The sequence below is a fragment of the Heterodontus francisci genome, chromosome 8 (genome assembly GCF_036365525.1).
Source record: "Heterodontus francisci isolate sHetFra1 chromosome 8, sHetFra1.hap1, whole genome shotgun sequence".
Lineage (NCBI taxonomy): Eukaryota > Metazoa > Chordata > Chondrichthyes > Heterodontiformes > Heterodontidae > Heterodontus > Heterodontus francisci.
The window spans coordinates 123,062,503-123,081,105 of record NC_090378.1 but is presented as its reverse complement, the minus strand read 5'-3'; the positions used below and the strand labels follow the sequence as shown (position 1 = coordinate 123,081,105).

Sequence of the window (18,603 nt, the reverse complement as noted above, 5' to 3'; positions counted from 1 at the left end):
CTCTCTCTTTCTCTCTCTCTCACTTTCTCTCTCTCTGTCTCTCACAGACTGGGATGAATTCTCCCGGTGCCATGGAGACGGGGATCTCATTTGGAGGTTGGGCAGGACTGGGAAAAATACGACGAGCCGTGTCAACATGGCTCCCTGACACATTCCCGCCTCCGGGTTACTTTCCCATGGGTGTACTGGGAACCGGTCATCTGCTGGCTCCATGGAGATGGGCAGACAATTAGAGCAATGAAGTTCACATTTAGGGGCCATTTTTGAGCCGGTGCTGGTATTTTACCAACGTCGGAGCGGCCTCCCCACCCCCGAGTGTGGAGGCCGCCAGTTCAATGGAGGAGCCCTCCCGGCAGCAGGCCAGGGGACCATCGGAGACGGAGACTCTATGTCCCAATGACAGAGCTACAGGGATGAAAAGCTGCAGTCCCGCCTGTGAATAATCCTGTGGAGGAGTTTCCTAACCCTAACCCTCTTCAACCTGATGGCCCAACTGGCTTCAGCCCTTTGTATTTTACTATTCCTCTGCAGGCAGCCGAGGGCGTCTCCATGTTGAGGGGCCCTCACTCTCGCCTGCCTGTTTCAGCAGGGCCCACCTCTCCCGGTGGAGCTGCCAGCCTGACATCACTGTGGGCCCTCTGATTGGGCCTGCAGGCTCGGGAGCCTGACCGCCATCATTAATAGGACAGTGAGTGTGGAGGTGACCAATTAGGAGGCTGCCTCCCAGAAAGTTGCTCCGGCGAGTGCTGATGACATGGGCAGGCTCGGGACCCTCATACAGGCCAGACGTCAGAGTCCCAATGTCCACTGGGCCAACCAGCCATCTCTCTCTCTCACGCTGTCCCTCTTGTGCTCTTTCCCTCTGTCTATCGCAGTATCTCCCTCTCTCTCTCTCTCTCCCTCTCTCTATCTCACTCTCTTTCTCTCACTCTTTCTCTCTCTCTATCTGTCTCTCTCTAGCACTTTCTCTCTCTCTATCTCTCTCTCTCTCTCTCACTGTCTCTCTTTATCTCACTCTCTCCCCCAATATCTCTCTTTCTGTCATTCTCTCTCTCCCACTGTCTCTGTTTCTCTCTCTCTCCTACTGTCTCTGCTTCACTCTCTCTCTCTGTTTGAATTCCATGCCGCCGTGCTTGGGAAAGTTGGGAATTCTACTTGTCGATGATAAATCTTCCAGCTGCTCTTCCCACCACATCAGATGGAAAAACCTGGAGCCACTCAATTCCTGGAAAATGAAAATCTCCCAGCAAACCGAGCTCACCTGCCTGTGCCCTGGAAAAAAGGGGAGGAGTGTTTCTGTAAATGTGATGTTTCTGTTGCTGACTCTGGTCTTCCTCATGGACCATTTGAAAACAGTGAGTTTCAGAGTCGGTGGATCATGTCTACATGGAGTGGGAGAGGTTGTGGCCCCTGTTCCATTATTTGAAGGGGCTGCTCCTCATCCTCTGGTTCTAATTCAGGCCCACGCTCCTGATCTTTGGCCACCCAGTGCAGAGGGGAGTGGGCAGGTTGGAGGCCCCTCCTCGTGGGTCTGCTCCTGGGCCTGGCCAAGGTGTCCATCCACTGGCCCGAGTTGGATGGGACCCATGGGGGTGGTGCCACTGGCTGCCAGTCTATCTACCACGGCTTTGTCCCCACCCGGGTGGCCCTGGAGAAGGAGCAGGGGGTGTCTGCTGGGTCACTTGAGGCCTTCAGGCTGCAGTGGGCACCACAGGGACAGGAGTGTGTAGTGGATAGTGAAAATAACATCAGGCTTTAATTTGTTCAGTTTGCTTTCTATTTATGATTTCAGTTTTATTCATTTCGACACTTTTCTAAATTGGATTTTGATTGGTGAAAATTGTGTCAAGCAGATAGTCCAATCAGATGAGAAGAAACCTGTTTCCATAGTAACTGACCTGGGGTGTCTGACCAGGGGTGGGGGGTCAATAATAATGATCAATAATTAGTCTGTGCTCATGAAGCGACTCCACCAGAACCCAGAGAGAATCGAATGAAGCAAAATGTCAAATCTCCAGAGCTGTGAGATTCTCACTGATGAAGACAGCAGCTCCTCGTCCTCTCTAAACTCCTCCATCCTTTCCCAATTCCTCACACCGTTCAGGGGAATGTTTCTGTCAACACTCTCATCGACACATGTGGCAGCACTGCACAAAACAGGAAATATTTCCCAGATATATAAGACTGGAGATTGAAGCAACTGTTTTAATACACCGTCTGCTTATTAGATAATAAATATAACTGTGGGATGTGTCAGTACAGGAGGTGGGACTGTGTGTCCATTATTATATATTATATATAACTGTGGGATGTGTCAGTACAGGAGGTGGGACTGTGTGTCCATTATTATATATTTTATATAACTGTGGGTTGTGTCAGTACAGGAGGTGGGACTGTGTGTCCATTATTATATATTATATAAAACTGTGGGATGTGTCAGTACAGGAGGTGGGACTGTGTGTCCATTATTATATATTATATAAAACTGTGGGTTGTGTCAGTGCAGGAGGTGGGACTGTGTTTCCATTATGATATATTATATATAACTGTGGGTTGTGTCAGTACAGGAGGTGGGACTGTGTGTCCATTATTATATATTTTATATAACTGTGAGATGTGTCAGTACAGGAGGTGGGACTGTGTGTCCATTATTATATATTATATAAAACTGTGGGTTGTGTCAGTTCAGGAGGTGGGACTGTGTTTCCATTATTATATATTATATCTAACTGTGGGTTGTGTCAGTACAGGAGGTGGGACTGTGTGTCCATTATTATATATTATATATAACTGTGGGATGTGTCAGTACAGGAAGTGGGAATGTGTGTCCATTATTATATATTATATATAACTGTGGGACGTGTCAGTACAGGAGGTGGGACTGTGTGTCCATTATTATATATTATATCTAACTGTGGGATGTGTCAGTACAGGAAGTGGGAATGTGTGTCCATTGTCATATATTATTTTATACTGTGGGATGTTTCAGTTCAGGAGGTGGGAATGTGTATCCATTATTATATATTATATATAACTGTGGGACGTGTCAGTACAGGAAGTGGGAATGTGTATCCATTATTACATATTATATATAACTGTGGGACGTGTCAGTGCAGGAAGTGGGAATGTATATCCATTATTATATATTATATATAACTGTGGGATGTGTCAGTGCAGGAGGTGGGACTGTGTATCCATTATTATATATTATATATAACTGTGGGACGTGTCAGTACAGGAATGGGGAATGTGTATCCATTATTATATATTATTCTTTACTGAGGGATGTGTCAGTACAGGAGGTGGGACTGTGTATCCATTATTATATTTTATATATTACTGTGGGATGTGTCGGTGCAGGAGGTGGGACTGTGTATCCATTATTATATATAATTTTTTACTGTGGGACGTGTCAGTCCAGGAAGTGGGAATGTGTATCCATTATTATATATTATATAAAACTGTGGGATGTGTCGGTGCAGGAGGTGGGACTGTGTATCCATTATTATATATTATTTTTTACTGTGGGATGTGTCAGTACAGGAGGTGGGAATGTGTATCCATTATTATATATTATATATTACTGTGGGACGTGTCGGTGCAGGAGGTGGGACTGTGTATCCATTATTATATATTATATATAACTGTGGGATGTGTCAGTACAGGAGGTGGGACTGTGTGTCCATTATTGTATATTTTATATAACTGTGAGATGTGTCAGTACAGGAGGTGGGACTGTGTGTCCATTATGATATATTATATAAAACTGTGGGTTGTGTCAGTGCAGGAGGTGGGACTGTGTTTCCATTATGATATATTATATATAACTGTGGGTTGTGTCAGTACAGGAGGTGGGACTGTGTATCCATTATTATATATTATATAAAACTGTGGGATGTGTCGGTGCAGGAGGTGGGACTGTGTATCCATTATTATATATTATTTTTTACTGTGGGATGTGTCAGTACAGGAGGTGGGAATGTGTATCCATTATTATATATTATATATTACTGTGGGACGTGTCGGTGCAGGAGGTGGGACTGTGTATCCATTATTATATATTATATATAACTGTGGGATGTGTCAGTACAGGAGGTGGGACTGTGTGTCCATTATTGTATATTTTATATAACTGTGAGATGTGTCAGTACAGGAGGTGGGACTGTGTGTCCATTATTATATATTATATATAACTGTGGGATGTGTCAGTCCAGGAGGTGGGACTGTGTGTCCATTATTCTATATTATATATAACTGTGGGATGTGTCAGTACAGGAGGTGGGACTGTGTGTCCATTATTATATATTTTATATAACTGTGGGACGTGTCAGTACAGGAAGTGGGAATGTGTGTCCATTGTTATATATTATTTTTTACTGTGGGATGTTTCAGTTCAGGAAGTGGGAATGTGTATCCATTATTACATATTATATATAACTGTGAGACGTGTCAGTACAGGAGGTGGGACTGTGTGTCCATTATTATATATTTTATATAACTGTGAGATGTGTCAGTACAGGAGGTGGGACTGTGTGTCCATTATGATATATTATATAAAACTGTGGGTTGTGTCAGTTCAGGAGGTGGGACTGTGTTTCCATTATGATATATTATATATAACTGTGGGTTGTGTCAGTACAGGAGGTGGGACTGTGTGTCCATTATTATATATTATATATAACTGTGGGACGTGTCAGTACAGGAAGTGGGAATGTGTGTCCATTGTTATATATTATTTTTTACTGTGGGATGTTTCAGTTCAGGAAGTGGGAATGTGTATCCATTATTACATATTATATATAACTGTGGGATGTGTCAGTGCAGGAGGTGGGATTGTGTATCCATTATTATATTTTATATATTACTGTGGGATGTGTCGGTGCAGGAGGTGGGACTGTGTGTCCATTATTATATATTATATATAACTGTGGGATGTGTCAGTACAGCAATTGGGAATGTGTGTCCAATATTATATATTATATATAACTGTGGGATGTGTCAGTGCAGGAGGTGGGACTGTGTGTCCATTATTATATGTTATATATAAATGTGGGACGTGTCAGTACAGGAGGTGGGACTGTGTGTCCATTATTATATATTATATATAACTGTGGGACGTGTCAGTGCAGGAGGCGTGACTGTGTGTCCATTATTATATATTATATATAACTGTGGGATGTGTCAGTACAGGAGGTGGGACTGTGTGTCCATTATTATATATTATCTCTAACTGTGGGATGTATCAGTGCAGGAGGCGTGACTGTGTGTCCATTATTATATATTTCTCTAACTGTGGGACGTGTCAGTACAGGAATTGGGAATGTGTATCCATTATTATATATTATATATAACTGTGGGACGTGTCAGTACAGGAAGTGGGAATGTGTATCCATTATTACATATTATATATAACTGTGGGATGTGTCAGTGCAGGAGGTGGGACTGTGTGTCCATTATTATATATTATATATAACTGTGGGATGTGTCAGTACAGGAAGTGGGAATGTGTATCCATTATTACATATATATAACTGTGGGATGTGTCAGTGCAGGAGGTGGGACTGTGTATCCATTATTATATTTTATATATTACTGTGGGATGTGTCAGTGCAGGAGGTGGGAATGTGTATCCATTATTATATATTATTTTTTACTGTGGGATGTGTCAGTACAGGAGGTGGGATTGTGTATCCATTATTATATGTTATATATAACTGTGGGATGTATCAGTACAGGAGGTGGGATTGTGTATCCATTATTATATGTTATATATAACTGTGGGATGTGTCAGTGCAGGAGGTGGGACTGTGTATCCATTATTATATATTATTTTTTACTGTGGGATGTGTCAGTACAGGAGGTGGGAATGTGTATCCATTATTATATATTATATATTACTGTGGGATGTGTCGGTGCAGGAGGTGGGACTGTGTATCCATTATTATATATTATTTTTTACTGTGGGATGTGTCAGTACAGGAGGTGGGAATGTGTATCCATTATTATATGTTATATATAACTGTGGGATGTGTCAGTGCAGGAGGTGGGACTGTGTATCCATTATTATATATTATTTTTTACTGTGGGATGTGTCAGTACAGGAGGTGGGAATGTGTATCCATTATTATATATTATATATTACTGTGGGATGTGTCGGTGCAGGAGGTGGGACTGTGTATCCATTATTATATATTATTTTTTACTGTGGGATGTGTCAGTACAGGAGGTGGGAATGTGTATCCATTATTATATATTATATATTACTGTGGGATGTGTCGGTGCAGGAGGTGGGACTGTGTATCCATTATTATATATTATTTTTTACTGTGGGATGTGTCAGTGCAGGAGGTGGGAATGTGTATCCATTATTATATATTATATATAACTGTGGGATGTGTCGGTGCAGGAGGTGGGACTGTGTATCCATTATTATATATTATATATAACTGTGGGATGTGTCAGTACAGGAGGTGGGAATGTGTATCCATTATTATATATTATATATTACTGTGGGACGTGTCGGTGCAGGAGGTGGGACTGTGTATCCATTATTATATATTATATATAACTGTGGGATGTGTCAGTACAGGAGGTGGGACTGTGTGTCCATTATTGTATATTTTATATAACTGTGAGATGTGTCAGTACAGGAGGTGGGACTGTGTGTCCATTATTATATATTATATAAAACTGTGGGTTGTGTCAGTGCAGGAGGTGGGACTGTGGTTCCATTATGATATATTATATATAACTGTGGGTTGTGTCAGTACAGGAGGTGGGACTGTGTGTCCATTATTATATATTTTATATAACTGTGAGATGTGTCAGTACAGGAGGTGGGACTGTGTGTCCATTATGATATATTATATAAAACTGTGGGTTGTGTCAGTTCAGGAGGTGGGACTGTGGTTCCATTATGATATATTATATATAACTGTGGGTTGTGTCAGTACAGGAGGTGGGACTGTGTGTCCATTATTGTATATTTTATATAACTGTGAGATGTGTCTGTACAGGAGGTGGGAATGTGTATCCATTATTATATATTATTTTTTACTGTGGGACGTGTCTGTACAGGAGGTGGAAATGTGTATCCATTATTATATATTATCTTTAACTGTGGGATGTGTCAGTGCAGGAGGTGGGACTGTGTGTCCATTATTATATATTATATATAACTGTGGGATGTGTCAGTGCAGGAGGTGGGACTGTGTATCCATTATTATATATTATTGTTTACTGTGGGATGTGTCAGTACAGAAGGTGGGAATGTGTATCCATTATTATATGTTATATATAACTGTGGGATGTGTCAGTGCAGGAGGTGGGACTGTGCGTCCATTATTATATATTATATATAACTGTGGGACGTGTCAGTACAGGAAGTGGGAATGTGTGTCCATTGTTATATATTATTTTTTACTGTGGGATGTTTCAGTACAGGCAGTGGGAATGTGTATCCATTATTATATATTATCTTTAACTGTGGGATGTGTCAGTGCAGGAGGTGGGACTGTGTGTCCATTATTATATATTTTATATAACTGTGAGATGTGTCAGTACAGGAGGTGGGACTGTGTGTCCATTATGATATATTATATAAAACTGTGGGTTGTGTCAGTTCAGGAGGTGGGACTGTGTTTCCATTATGATATATTATATATAACTGTGGGTTGTGTCAGTACAGGAGGTGGGACTGTGTGTCCATTATTGTATATTTTATATAACTGTGAGATGTGTCAGTACAGGAGGTGGGACTGTGTGTCCATTATTATATATTATATAAAACTGTGGGTTGTGTCAGTGCAGGAGGTGGGACTGTGGTTCCATTATGATATATTATATATAACTGTGGGTTGTGTCAGTACAGGAGGTGGGACTGTGTGTCCATTATTATATATTTTATATAACTGTGAGATGTGTCAGTACAGGAGGTGGGACTGTGTGTCCATTATGATATATTATATAAAACTGTGGGTTGTGTCAGTTCAGGAGGTGGGACTGTGTTTCCATTATGATATATTATATATAACTGTGGGTTGTGTCAGTACAGGAGGTGGGACTGTGTGTCCATTATTATATATTATATATAACTGTGGGACGTGTCAGTACAGGAAGTGGGAATGTGTGTCCATTGTTATATATTATTTTTTACTGTGGGATGTTTCAGTACAGGAGGTGGGAATGTGTATCCATTATTATATATTATATGTAACTGTGGGACGTGTCAGTGCAGGAAGTGGGACAGTGTATCCATTATTATATATTATATATAACTGTGGGACGTGTCAGTACAGGAAGTGGGAATGTGTGTCCATTGTTATATATTATTTTTTACTGTGGGATGTGTCAGTACAGGAAGTGGGAATGTGTATCCATTATTACATATTATATATAACTGTGGGACGTGTCAGTGCAGGAAGTGGGACAGTGTATCCATTATTATATATTATATATAACTGTGGGTTGTGTCAGTACAGGAGGTGGGACTGTGTGTCCATTATTATATATTATATATAACTGTGGGACGTGTCAGTACAGGAAGTGGGAATGTGTGTCCATTGTTATATATTATTTTTTACTGTGGGATGTGTCAGTACAGGAAGTGGGAATGTGTATCCATTATTACATATTATATATAACTGTGGGACGTGTCAGTGCAGGAAGTGGGACAGTGTATCCATTATTATATATTATATATAACTGTGGGATGTGTCAGTGCAGGAGGTGGGACTGTGTATCCATTATTATATATTATATATAACTGTGGGATGTGTCAGTACAGGAGGAGGGACTGTGTGTCCATTATTGTATATTTTATATAACAGTGAGATGTGTCAGTACAGGAGGTGGGAATGTGTATCCATTATTATATATTATTTTTTACTGTGGGACGTGTCTGTACAGGAGGTGGGAATGTGTATCCATTATTATATATTATATATCACTGTGGGATGTGTCAGTACAGGAGGAGGGACTGTGTGTCCATTATTGTATATTTTATATAACTGTGAGATGTGTCTGTACAGGAGGTGGGAATGTGTATCCATTATTATATATTATTTTTTACTGTGGGACGTGTCTGTACAGGAGGTGGAAATGTGTATCCATTATTATATATTATCTTTAACTGTGGGATGTGTCAGTGCAGGAGGTGGGACTGTGTGTCCATTATTATATATTTTATATAACTGTGAGATGTGTCAGTACAGGAGGTGGGACTGTGTGTCCATTATGATATATTATATAAAACTGTGGGTTGTGTCAGTTCAGGAGGTGGGACTGTGTTTCCATTATGATATATTATATATAACTGTGGGTTGTGTCAGTACAGGAGGTGGGACTGTGTGTCCATTATTATATATTATATATAACTGTGGGACGTGTCAGTACAGGAAGTGGGAATGTGTGTCCATTGTTATATATTATTTTTTACTGTGGGATGTTTCAGTACAGGAGGTGGGAATGTGTATCCATTATTATATATTATATGTAACTGTGGGACGTGTCAGTACAGGAAGTGGGAATGTGTATCCATTATTACATATTATATATAACTGTGGGACGTGTCAGTGCAGGAAGTGGGACAGTGTATCCATTATTATATATTATATATAACTGTGGGATGTGTCAGTGCAGGAGGTGGGACTGTGTATCCATTATTATATATTATATATAACTGTGGGACATGTCAGTACAGGAATTGGGAATGTGTGTCCAATATTATATATTATATATAACTGTGGGATGTGTCAGTGCAGGAGGTGGGACTGTGTGTCCATTATTATATATTATATATAACTGTGGGACATGTCAGTACAGGAATTGGGAATGTGTGTCCAATATTATATATTATATATAACTGTGGGATGTATCAGTACAGGAAGTGGGACTGTGTGTCCATTATTATATGTTATATATAAATGTGGGACGTGTCAGTACAGGAGGTGGGACTGTGTGTCCAATATTATATATTATATATAACTGTGGGACGTGTCAGTGCAGGAGGCGTGACTGTGTGTCCATTATTGTATATTATATATAACTGTGGGATGTGTCAGTACAGGAGGTGGGACTGTGTGTCCATTATTATATATTTCTCTAACTGTGGGACGTGTCAGTACAGGAAGTGGGAATGTGTATCCATTATTATATATTATATATAACTGTGGGACGTGTCAGTACAGGAAGTGGGAATGTGTATCCATTATTACATATTATATATAACTGTGGGATGTGTCAGTGCAGGAGGTGGGACTGTGTATCCATTATTATATTTTATATATTACTGTGGGATGTGTCAGTGCAGGAGGTGGGAATGTGTATCCATTATTATATGTTATATATAACTGTGGGATGTGTCAGTGCAGGAGGTGGGACTGTGTGTCCATTATAATATATTATTTTTTACTGAGGGATGTGTCAGTACAGGAGGTGGGATTGTGTATCCATTATTATATATTATATATAACTGTGGGATGTGTCGGTGCAGGAGGTGGGACTGTGTATCCATTATTATATATTATTTTTTACCGTGGGACGTGTCAGTCCAGGAAGTGGGAACGTGTATCCATTATTATATATTATATATAACTGTGGGATGTGTCGGTGCAGGAGGTGGGACTGTGTGTACATTATTATATATTATTTTTTACTGTGGGATGTGTCAGTGCAGGAGGTGGGAATGTGTATCCATTATTATATATTATATATAAATGTGGGATGTGTCAGTGCAGGAGGTGGGAATGTGTATCCATTATTATATATTATATATAACTGTGGGATGTGTCGGTGCAGGAGGTGGGACTGTGTATCCATTATTATATATTATTTTTTACTGTGGGATGTGTCGGTGCAGGAGGTGGGACTGTGTATCCATTATTATATATTATTTTTTACTGTGGGATGTGTCAGTACAGGAGGTGGGAATGTGTATCCATTATTATATATTATATATTACTGTGGGACGTGTCGGTGCAGGAGGTGAGACTGTGTATCCATTATTATATATTATATATAACTGTGGGATGTGTCAGTACAGGAGGTGGGACTGTGTGTCCATTATTGTATATTTTATATAACTGTGAGATGTGTCAGTACAGGAGGTGGGACTGTGTGTCCATTATTATATATTATATAAAACTGTGGGTTGTGTCAGTGCAGGAGGTGGGACTGTGGTTCCATTATGATATATTATATATAACTGTGGGTTGTGTCAGTACAGGAGGTGGGACTGTGTGTCCATTATTATATATTTTATATAACTGTGAGATGTGTCAGTACAGGAGGTGGGACTGTGTGTCCATTATGATATATTATATAAAACTGTGGGTTGTGTCAGTTCAGGAGGTGGGACTGTGTTTCCATTATGATATATTATATATAACTGTGGGTTGTGTCAGTACAGGAGGTGGGACTGTGTGTCCATTATTATATATTATATATAACTGTGGGACGTGTCAGTACAGGAAGTGGGAATGTGTGTCCATTGTTATATATTATTTTTTACTGTGGGATGTTTCAGTACAGGAGGTGGGAATGTGTATCCATTATTATATATTATATGTAACTGTGGGACGTGTCAGTACAGGAAGTGGGAATGTGTATCCATTATTACATATTATATATAACTGTGGGACGTGTCAGTGCAGGAAGTGGGACAGTGTATCCATTATTATATATTATATATAACTGTGGGATGTGTCAGTGCAGGAGGTGGGACTGTGTATCCATTATTATATATTATATATAACTGTGGGATGTGTCAGTACAGGAGGAGGGAATGTGTGTCCATTATTGTATATTTTATATAACAGTGAGATGTGTCAGTACAGGAGGTGGGAATGTGTATCCATTATTATATATTATTTTTTACTGTGGGACGTGTCTGTACAGGAGGTGGAAATGTGTATCCATTACTATATATTATCTTTAACTGTGGGATGTGTCAGTGCAGGAGGTGGGACTGTGTGTCCATTATTATATATTATATATAACTGTGGGATGTGTCAGTGCAGGAGGTGGGACTGTGTATCCATTATTATATATTATTGTTTACTGTGGGATGTGTCAGTACAGAAGGTGGGAATGTGTATCCATTATTATATGTTATATATAACTGTGGGATGTGTCAGTACAGGAAGTGGGAATGTGTATCCATTATTATATATTATATATAACTGTGGGATGTGTCAGTGCAGGAGGTGGGACTGTGTGTCCATTATTATATATTATATATAACTGTGGGACGTGTCAGTACAGGAAGTGGGAATGTGTGTCCATTGTTATATATTATTTTTTACTGTGGGATGTTTCAGTACAGGAAGTGGGAATGTGTATCCATTATTATATATTATATATAACTGTGGGATGTGTCAGTGCAGGAGGTGGGACTGTGTGTCCATTATTATATATTATATATAACTGTGGGACGTGTCAGTACAGGAAGTGGGAATGTGTGTCCATTGTTATATATTATTTTTTACTGTGGGATGTTTCAGTACAGGAGGTGGGAATGTGTATCCATTATTATATATTATATGTAACTGTGGGACGTGTCAGTACAGGAAGTGGGAATGTGTATCCATTATTACATATTATATATAACTGTGGGACGTGTCTGTACAGGAAGTGGGAATGTGTATCCATTATTATATATTATATATAACTGTGGGAATTGTCAGTGCAGGAGGTGGGACTGTGTGTCCATTATTAATATTATATATAACTGTGGGATGTGTCCGTGCAGGAGGTGGGAATGTGTGTCCATTATTGTATATTTTATATAACTGTGAGATGTGTCAGGACAGGAGGTGGGACTGTGTGTCCATTATTATATATTATATATATCTGTGAGATGTGTCAGTACAGGAGGTGGGACTGTGTGTCCATTATTATATATTATATATAATTGTGGGTCGTGTCAGTACAGGATGTGGGAATGTGTATCCATTATTATATATTATATATATCTGTGGGATGTGTCAGTGCAGGAGGTGGGACTGTGTGTCCATTACTATATATTATTTTTTGCTGTGGGATGTGTCAGTACAGGAAGTGGGAATGCGTATCCATTATAAAATATTATATATAACTGTAGGACGTGTCAGTGCAGGAAGTGGGACTGTGTGTCCATTATTATATATTATATATAACTGTGGGATGTGTCAGTGCAGGAGGTGGGACTGTATGTCCATTATTATATATTATTTTTTACTGTGGGGTATGTCAGTTCAGGAGGTGGGACTGTCTGTCCATTATAATATATTATATATAACTGTGGGATGTGTCAGTACAGGAGGTGGGACGGTCTGTCCATTATTATATATTATATATCACTGTGGGACGTGTCAGTACAGGAGGTGGGACTGTGTGTCCATTATTATATATTATATATAACTGTGGGATGTGTCAGTACAGGAGGTGGGACTGCGTGTCCTTTATTATATATTGTATATAACTGTGGGATGTGTCATACAGAAGGTGGGACTGTGTGTCCATTCATATATATTATATATAACTGTGGGACGTGTCAGTAAAGGAGGTGGGACGGTGTGTCCATAATGATATATTATATATAACTGTGGGATGTGTCATTACAGGAAGTGGGACTGTGAGTCCATTATTATATATTATATATCACTGTGGGATGTGTCATACAGAAGGTGGGACTGTGTGTCCATTATTATATATTATATATAACTGAGGGAAGTGTCAGTACAGGAGGTGGGACTGCGTGTCCTTTATTATACATTGAAAATAACTGTGCAAAGTGTCAGTACAGGAGGTGGGACTGTGTGTCCATTATTATATATTGAATATGACTGTGGGGTATGTCAGTTCAGGAGGTGGGACTGTCTGTCCATTATAATATATTATATATAACTGTGGGATGTGTCAGTACAGGAGGTGGGACGGTCTGTCCATTATTATATATTATATATCACTGTGGGACGTGTCAGTACAGGAGGTGGGACTGTGTGTCCATGATTATATATTATATATAACTGTGGGATGTGTCAGTACAGGAGGTGGGACTGTGTGTCCATTATTATATATTATATATAACTGTGGGATGTGTCATTACAGGAAGTGGGACTTTGTGTCCATTATTATATATTATATATAACTGTGGGACGTGTCAATACAGGAGGTGGGACTGTGTGTTCATTATTATATATTATATATAACTGTGGGATGTGTCAGTACAGGAGGTGGGACTGTGAGTCCATTAATATATATTATATATAAATGTGGGATGTGTCAGTACAGGAGGTGGGACTGTGTGTCCATTATTATATATTATATATAACTGTGGGATGTGTCATTACAGGAAGTGGGACTGTGTGTCCATTATTATATATTATATATAACTGTGGGACGTGTCAATACAGGAGGTGGGACTGTGTGTTCATTATTATATATTATATATAACTGTGGGATGTGTCAGTACAGGAGGTGGGACTGTGAGTCCATTATTATATATTATATATAACTGTGGGACGTGTCAGTACAGGAGGTGGGACTGTGTGTCCATTATTATATATTATATATAACTGTGGGATGTGTCAGTACAGGAGGTGGGACTGTGTGTCCATTATTATATATTGTATATAACTGTGGGATGTGTCAGTACAGGAGGTGGGACTGTGTGTCCATTATTATATATTATATATAAATGTGGGATGTGTCAGGACAGGAGGTGGGAATGTGTGCCCATTATTATATATTATATATAACTGTGGGATGTGTCAGTGCAGGAGGTGGGACTGTGTGTCCTTTATTATATATTATTTTGTACTGTGGGATGTTTCAGTACAGGAGGTGGGAATGTGTATCCATTCATATATATTATATATAACTGTGGGACGTGTCAGTGCAGGAGGTGGGACTGTGTGTCCATTATTATATATTGTATATTACTGTGGGGTATGTCAGTTCAGGAGGTGGGACTGTCTGTCCATTATAATATATTATATATAACTGTGGGATGTGTCAGTACAGGAGGTGGGACGGTCTGTCCATTATTATATATTATATATCACTGTGGGACTTGTCAGTACAGGAGGTGGGACTGTGTGTCCATTATTATATATTATATATAACTGTGGGATGTGTCAGTACAGGAGGTGGGACTACGTGTCCTTTATTATATATTGTATATAACTGTGGGATGTGTCATACAGAAGGTGGGACTGTGTGTCCATTCATATATATTATATATAACTGTGGGACGTGTCAGTAAAGGAGGTGGGACGGTGTGTCCATTATTATATATTATATATAACTGTGGGATGTGTCATTACAGGAAGTGGGACTGTGAGTCCATTATTATATATTATATATCACTGTGGGATGTGTCATACAGAAGGTGGGACTTGTGTCCATTATTATATATTATATATAACTGAGGGAAGTGTCAGTACAGGAGGTGGGACTGCGTGTCCTTTATTATACATTGAAAATAACTGTGCAAAGTGTCAGTACAGGAGGTGGGACTGCGTGTCCTTTATTATACAATGTATATAACTGTGGGAAGTGTCATACAGAAGGTGGGACTGTGTGTCCATTCATATATATTATATATAACTGTGGGACGTGTCAGTAAAGGAGGTGGGACGGTGTGTCCATTATTATATATTATATATAACTGTGGGATATGTCATGACAGGAGGTGGGACTGTGTGTCCATTATTATATATTGTATATGACTGTGGGGTATGTCAGTTAAGGAGGTGGGACTGTCTGTCCATTATAATATATTATATATAACTGTGGGATGTGTCAGTACAGGAGGTGGGACGGTCTGTCCATTATTATATATTATATATCACTGTGGGACGTGTCAGTACAGGAGGTGGGACTGTGTGTCCATGATTATATATTATATATAACTGTGGGATGTGTCAGTACAGGAGGTGGGACTGTGTGTCCATTATTATATATTATATATAACTGTGGGATGTGTCATTACAGGAAGTGGGACTGTGTGTCCATTATTATATATTATATATAACTGTGGGACGTGTCAATACAGGAGGTGGGACTGTGTCTTCATTATTATATATTATATATAACTGTGGGATGTGTCAGTACAGGAGGTGGGACTGTGAGTCCATTAATATATATTATATATAACTGTGGGATGTGTCAGTACAGGAGGTGGGACTGTGTGTCCATTATTATATATTATATATAACTGTGGGATGTGTCATTACAGGAAGTGGGACTGTGTGTCCATTATTATATATTATATATAACTGTGGGACGTGTCAGTACAGGAGGTGGGACTGTGTGTCGATTATTATATATTATTTTTTGCTGTGGGATGTGTCAGGACAGGAGGTGGGAATGTGTGTCCATTATTATATATTATATATAACTGTGGGATGTGTCAGTGCAGGAGGTGGGACTGTGTGCCCATTATTATATATTATATATAACTGTGGGATGTGTCAGTACAGGAGGTGGGACTGTGTGTCCATTATTATATATTATATATAACTGTGGGATGTGTCAGTGCAGGAGGTGGGACTGTGTGTCCATTATTATATATTATTTTTTACTGTGGGATGTTTCAGTAAAGGAGGTGGGAATGTGCATCCATTATTATATATTATATATAACTGTGGGATGTGTCAGTACAGGAAGTGGGAATGTGTATCCAATATTATATATTATATATAACTGTGGGATGTTTCAGTACAGGAGGTGGGAATGTGTGTCCATTATTATATATTATATATAACTGTGCGACGTGTCAGTACAGGTTGTGGGAATGTGTGTCCATTATTATATATTAATATATAACTGTGGGATGTTTCAGTACAGGAAGTGGGAATGTGTATCCATTATTATATATTATATATAACTGTGGGATGTTTCAGTACAGGAGGTGGGAATGTGTGTCCATTATTATATATTATATATAACTGTGGGATGTGTCAGTACAGGAAGTGGGAATGTGTATCCATTATTATATATTATACTTAACTGTGGGATGTGTCAGTACAGGAAGTGGGAATGTGTATCCATTATTATATATTATATATAACTGTGGGATGTTTCAGTACAGGAGGTGGGAATATGTGTCCATTATTATATATTATATCTCACTGTGGGATGTGTCAGTACAGGAAGTGGGAATGTGTATCCATTATTATATGTAATATATAACTGTGGGATGTGTCAGTACAGGAAGTGGGAATGTGTATCCATTATTATATCTTATATATAACTGTGGGATGTGTCAGTACAGGAAGTGGGAATGTGTATCCATTATTATATGTAATATATAACTGTGGGATGTGTCAGTACAGGAAGTGGGAATGTGTATCCATTATTATATCTTATATATAACTGTGGGATGTGTCAGTACAGGAAGTGGGAATGTGTATCCATTATTATATATTATATATAACTGTGGGACGTGTCAGTACAGGATGTGGGAATGTGTATCCATTATTATATATTATATTTAACTGTGGGATGTGTCAGTACAGGAAGTGGGAATGTGTATCCATTATTATATATTATATATAACTGTGGGATGTGTCAGTACAGGAAGTGGGAATGTGTATCCATTATTATATATTATATTTAACTGTGGGATGTGTCAGTACAGGAAGTGGGAATGTGTATCCATTATTATATATTATATATAACTGTGGGATGTGTCAGTACAGGAAGTGGGAATGTGTATCCATTATTATATATTATATTTAACTGTGGGATGTGTCAGTACAGGAAGTGGGAATGTGTATCCATTATTATATATTATATATAACTGTGGGATGTGTCAGTACAGGAAGTGGGAATGTGTATCCATTATTATATATTATATATAACTGTGGGATGTGTCAGTACAGGAAGTGGGAATGTGTATCCATTATTATATATTATATTTAACTGTGGGATGTGTCAGTACAGGAAGTGGGAATGTGTATCCATTATTATATATTATATATAACTGTGGGATGTGTCAGTACAGGAAGTGGGAATGTGTATCCATTATTATATATTATATATAACTGTGGGACGTGTCAGTACAGGAGGTGGGACTGTGTGTCAATTATTATACATTATTTTTTACTGTGGGATGTGTCAGGACAGGAGGTGGGAATGTGTGCCCATTATTATATATTATATATAATTGTGGGATGTGTCAGTACAGGAGGTGGGACTGTGTGTCCATTATTATATATTATTTTTTACTGTGGGATGTGTCAGGACAGGAGGTGGGAATGTGCGTCCATTATTATATATTATATATAACTGTGGGATGTGTCAGTACAGGAAGTGGGAATGTGTATCCAATATTATATATTATATATAACTGTGGGATGTTTCAGTACAGGAGGTGGGAATGTGTGTCCATTACTATATATTATATATAACTGTGCGACGTGTCAGTACAGGTTGTGGGAATGTGTATCCATTATTATATATTAATATATAACTGTGGGATGTTTCAGTACAGGAAGTGGGAATGTGTATCCATTATTATATATTATATATAACTGTGGGATGTTTCAGTACAGGAGGTGGGAATGTGTGTCCATTATTATATATTATATATAACTGTGGGATGTGTCAGTACAGGAA

General features: G+C 38.9%; 1 gene segment (V, D, J or C); it reads right to left on the bottom strand.

Moving 5' to 3' along the window:
* Positions 1-18,603, bottom strand: part of LOC137373132 (Ig kappa chain V region Mem5-like) — a 133,369-nt gene that overhangs the window by 9,234 nt on the left and 105,532 nt on the right.